General features: G+C 39.1%; 1 long non-coding RNA gene across 1 annotated transcript; it reads left to right on the plus strand.

Moving 5' to 3' along the window:
• The first annotated feature begins 263 nt into the window (after window positions 1–263).
• LOC113714338 (uncharacterized) lies at window positions 264–5,024 on the plus strand. The gene is made up of 3 exons (XR_003453682.2): window positions 264–651; window positions 3,275–3,353; window positions 4,685–5,024. It is a non-coding gene; the product is annotated as an uncharacterized lncRNA (long non-coding RNA).
• Window positions 5,025–5,907: the final 883 nt, after the last annotated feature.

The raw sequence follows: 5,907 nt of genomic DNA on the forward strand, positions 1-5,907 counted from the left end.
AAACAAGACGTCTGACACAAATCAAATCACAATTACTATTAACCATTTCGATACGCAATCCATTTTCACACGTAAACCACTCTCACAAACTACGGCACCACCATACGTCCAATCTATTTCACGGCTTAAGACCACAGATTCATTTCATTCTCTGCATCATCTCATTTCTATTGACCAATCACAACCTCACCAATTCAGTACCGCCCCAATTGACCAATCAAAACCTCACCAATTCTATACGTAAACCAACTTCCATACTCAACCATCTCCTAAACCACGGCACCCTCTTCATTTCTTTTCCACTTCACATTTCAAACCACAACTACATTTCACTCTGCCTTACCATTGTCGACAAAGGGAGAGAGTGAGGGAGAGTCGCACTTCACGATCGAGGGAAGAAGCCGCGAGCTGCAACCATTTCTGGTTCTGTCCGAGCTAGAGGATAGAGAGGGGAGGGCAAGTGGAAGTCGGCGAAGCTGCTGATCATCACCATCTTCGTTCGTTCCAGACCAACATTTCCCAGTTGCAACCATCTTGACCACAACACCATTTCCAGCTGCAAACCGAGCACAGGACCAACCAGTGTGTGTGAGAGCCGAGAGGGAGCAGAAATTTTTCAGATTTTCGTGTGTGAGCTTAGCTTGCTTTGAGGTAAATTTTCTGGAATAAAATTGTGGATGATCAGAGGTATTTTAAGTCAGCCGTGGCCTTGCATGTGTTAATTTGTGTAATCAGATGATGAAACCCAAAGCAGTAGAAAATTCTGTTGGGCAAAACATTTCTGCCGAGGAACTGATTTGGGAAATGTAGATTTAATTCTGTCTCTTTGTAGTAGTGTGAGCTGATAGATGCGTTTAACTAATTAAGATCAAGGTAATTAAGCTCTGCATGCAGCCCCTTGGATCGGTTATGCTAGAAAAATAAGAATGAAAAACAATCTGGCCGCATGCAAGCTCATCCGAAGGTAGCAAACAGAATTTCTGGTTTTCTTGGATGGTTATGGCTGTTGTTTGAATCCGATTTTGAACTAGAAATATTGATTAGCCAGTTAAGTATTTGCATGTTAAATTTTAGCACCTAATACCATGAATTAACCAAAGGAAAAGTTGGATTTATGACCAATCTAATTGCTGGAAATCTGTTGAGTTGGCCGAGAGAGGGAAAGAGAGAATTTCCAGTTTTTCTCTTCAAATCTTGGCTGCAAATTTCGTATTGTAGTTCAATATACTCATAACACAATAATCACCGTATGCATGCTGAGTTTGAGTGAACAAAGTAATGAATTTTGTTAGGGAAAGGTTCGTATACCAAACTATCTATTTGCTGCAATTTTTCCAGCTTAGCCGATGGTGGCTCTTTTGAGTTTTAATGGAAACTTGGTGAGTGGGCTCTATGAATTCCCACAATGACTTGGATGATCTGATTAGCTAGTCAAGTATTTGCTTGTCGGATTTGAGTACTTAATATCATGTATTAGCCGAGTAAAAAGTTGGTTTTATGACCAATTAGCTACTGGAAATTCTGTTTAGCCGATGACAGATTTATTGTGGTGGAATTATTTGCCAAAATTACATGTTATTTGTTTTATTTCATGTCGGAAAATTTTGATGGTGGGCTCTATGAACTCCCACCCTTGGATTGATGATGGATATAATGCTAGTTTAGTGTTTAAATAGGTAGATTAATGATACCTAGCTAGTCTAGACTCCAAAAGATGCATCGTTCAAAAATGTTCAGATTTGCCCTGTTTTAATCGCAACCCTTTTTGCAAAATTTTGAGAGTTTCATGACTTGTATATCATGTTGATATGTTGAATATATGGTGTACAAAGTTTCATTGAAAAATATCGAGGTTTGGTTGGTCAAATAAATCGATTTAACAAAGCTAGTAAATCTGGAACTATTTCCGAAATGCTCTGACCAGCTTTCGTATTTCGGCCATAATTTTGAACTCCGATGTCGAAATCGAGTGCCGTCAGTGGCATTTGAAACTAGATATTCCAACCTTTCCGACGATATAAAATTCACATTCTGGTTCCATGTATGTGAGCCAAACCAACTATTTTAAGTCGGCTGTTCTGTTTCTCTGCTTTACAAGAACAAAATGCTGAGGCTGTAACTTGTGACTCGAATTCGAGCTGGTTGTGTGCCGAATTTCGAAATGATTTCTTCTGTGAAATTATAGCTCTATGAAGGTGTTTTCCAACACCTTAAACCATGCCAAATTCCAAGCTAATTTGAGTGATCTGTGATCAAAATATGAAACCTGCTCTGTCCTTGAAAACCCTGATTTTTTTAGACAGATTTGATGCAAGGTTTGGCAAAGACTTGCTAACTGAATATTTTGATGCTAAACACTTACCAAATGCACCATGAACGTTCTTTAAGTTTTGCCTAAACAAATGAACCAGGTTTGGAGGAATTTTCTTTGACCAAATGTCTGAAATGGAAAAACAAAAGATTCAAGGCAGTTTTGTCTTAGTATTTGCGAAATTTTAGGTGTTTGATTGACCACCTTTCCGAAGTTATTTTTCCATGAAATTTGGTAGAGGAACAACCCTTATATGTTAGTATTATACTGCTAATTATGGTGTTATTCCGAGACCGATTCATGGGTCAAATAAATTACCAAAGTTCGAGACTTGATTTTGGAAAACCCTTGTTTAACAAGAAAATTTTAGTAACTTTGAGCTACCGTATCTTGGTGCTCAAAACTCCGTTCCTCATTCCGTTTGTTTTGTTATACTCTTGAATTACAACACTAATAGAGTTGCAAATTTCAAAAGCTATTTCCAAACAAGTGAATTTTTCCGAATTTCCAAAGTTGGCCAAAAACTAACTTAAATCTGCCTTATGAACCAAAACAGTAACTTTGAGCCCATTTTGACTATCTTCCATTTAGAATCATGAAAAAGTGTATTCTAGGAACTTTTAGCATTTTGAAGGAAGTTTCCAATGGTAGCAAGTTTTTCAATCTTTGACATGTAAAAGGTGAGCTACGATTTTTCAAAGTATTGCATCAAAACTGAAATTTTCCGTATTCCAAGGAAATTGAGTTTTTCAAGTACTCCTTATTCCTTCGATAATATTCAAATGTCTTATCCTTGAATTTCATGATGTAGACTTAATTTCTCTTGTACCTTGAAACCCCGCTTGAGAATTTAGATTTAGGATAATTAAGACTTGTTCACGAGATTTTTCCTAAATTTGTACTATGACACGATTTTCAACAATAGTAGGAATTGTAAATGATAGACTATTATTATTCGTTCAGGCGCACGCGAGGACCTTTAAGAGGATCCGACAGAGGACGCTTGAACTTCAAATTGAACCTATTGCCCTTGTTTGACTAGGTGGGTGTTCCATATAGGAATACGTAATTGAGTAAGTCTGGGACATGCTCATTTCATGATCGTTAAGTATTTACCATACTCGTGCCTATTTAAGAAATATATATATGCATTGCATATCGACATGAATTGGTTAAATGATTAACCCTATCAAATAATCTTGTAAACTCAATATGTGCTTAGCCTACTTATTTTATGCTTATTCGGTTAAAGTGCTCTTGTAACTCGTTATGTGACAATTTGGAAAATGAGTTCCGATCCATCGAAGTGCGCAGTGTGTACTTTATCACACTAGCCGTTCGAGTGGTGAAGTGTGTGAAATATTTTCTAATGAATCTGTGAATCTAAATGTGGTTGCGTCGTTGGGTGAATCCCTCGACTCGTGAATCGACTACCATAACTAATGAATCTGTGAATCTAAATGTGGTTGCGTCGTTGGGGTGAATCTCCTCGACTCCTACGTGGTAAAAGTGCAAAACGGCCAATGGCGGCCTATTAAAATGACATATGTCTACCAATTAACTGTAATTACCACCGTTTACCGTTTACCGTTTATCGTTTACCGTTTACCGTGTTTACTTACCGTTTTCTAATATATGTGGTTACTGATTTCTTGATTATCATAAATTATATGCTCATATGAAGTTGTCCATCATTGTTAGGCGAGTGTGTACTTTACCTCCCTCGACCTATTCAAATGATGAATTTTACTTTTGTCGAATTACTTTGTTACCTGTGCATGTTGTAAGCTATAAGCTGAACTTGGGCCCCGCCTCGGTTACTGACCTACTCGAGCCAGGACTGGGCTCGGTCGGGTAGGTTGGAACCCTGGACAACCGTTTCGGTATACTCGAGTATTACCACTGGAGGGATAAGGTGATGGCCAGTCAACCGTGGGGATCCGGGAGTTATAAGGTGCAGATGACCGACAAATTTCCACTGGAACACCGTATCCTTTTGTGGTTGCTTTGCTATTATAATGTTATTGCTCTCCTAGTTGGCATTCTCGGGTAAGACTCCTCATGAGCATTAACCTCTGAGATGAAGCAATCCTTGTAATGTTCTTCTAGTCGGACGAGCCACTATTTGTTTGACTGAAAATTTATGAAAATATGTTTATATGGCCATTCATTCCAAAAGTACTAGTTCTACATGTGTTTTCAAAGTAGCAATTATCCGTGTAATGATTATCACCTCATGGTAACATGCCATTGTGTAACCTCGAATCATGCATATGATATGCACAACTTACTTGACCTATTTTGAACTGTTAGAGCGTCTTGGAACCTCACTGGGCTGTGTAGCTCATCCCACGTTGTGGTTTTCTTTTACAGGTTCTGACAACTGAGGAAGACTTGAGATCTACTTGTACTTTAAGCATGTAGTTTGAATTAAACAATGTAGCTTTTGTTTCGGGTTACCACTTGAAGCTGGAAAAGTGTAACCCTTGAATTTGTATGTGGCTTGTATGAAATTTGTTACTTGGCTTATAAGGATGTATTTGAATTATATGTTTTGTTTCTAGGGTTGTAATCGGGAAGGTATTTTAAGAATCGACGTTGGCTATCTTAAGGCACTGTTATCTCTGAAGTTAATGTGATTCTAGAAACCGGCCTATTTGGAGGGAAACGATGTTGTAATAGATTAGGTTATACTTCGGAAGGACTTTTGCTAGTTGCTTGTGTGAGTCCTGGCGAGAGCTGGGCAGACGGCCCGCCAACCCTCTGGTTCGCCTTAGGGGGAAGTGGGGTCGCCACAGCTCGCGCCAGGACTCAAAACTTAAAGCAATAAAACGAGATAGATCGAAAGAGCACTATATACAATATATACAATCCCAAAAGTTATATTTACATCTTCAAAAGTCTCGAGTCAAACCACTCTAATACACTATAACCACAACCAACAGAAGATAGACCCTAAGAAGGGTCCTTATACAAACCATCAAAACAAAAACAAACATCCTAACTGTTCAACTATTACAAGCCAATCTAACTATACTAGTATACGAGCCAAAAGTTCCCGCGTCGGCCCCTGCTAAGGAAAACAAAAGGAAAGGGGTAAGCTATATGCTTAGTAAGTAAGCAGGGCGAAAGCGTAAATTTCACGTAACAACAGTTACACAGTAAGAGTAAAGCAAAAGCAGAAAAGTAACATCACATAATAAGAATACAGGTGGCTCCAAAGCCAATTCATATGTCATGCGTGATCTCCTGCCGACACTCCGTCGACCACACTCAATGGTCTGTAGAACTTCACTTGTACACCCACCGACACCTTATCACCCTCACTGGCCAGTCACCTCACAAACTTGCCAGGGCGAACGAAATCACAAACTTGAGTTTGAGTCACAAGCTCGGGTCACAAACTTGGTCACCTTCTCGATGAACCGGATTCACAAAATTGGTTCATAACATGAACCTACAAACTTGGTGACCTCAGACTAAGTTGGACTGACTTCGACCAAGCCCTAACCGGCTCGAATAGTCCAAACAGGTTTTAGATCGGGCCCACGAACTCACAAACTTTGCAAACTTCATAAACTTTACTCGAAAGTCGC

This window comes from Coffea arabica, chromosome 5c (assembly GCF_036785885.1).
Source record: "Coffea arabica cultivar ET-39 chromosome 5c, Coffea Arabica ET-39 HiFi, whole genome shotgun sequence".
NCBI lineage: Eukaryota > Viridiplantae > Streptophyta > Magnoliopsida > Gentianales > Rubiaceae > Coffea > Coffea arabica.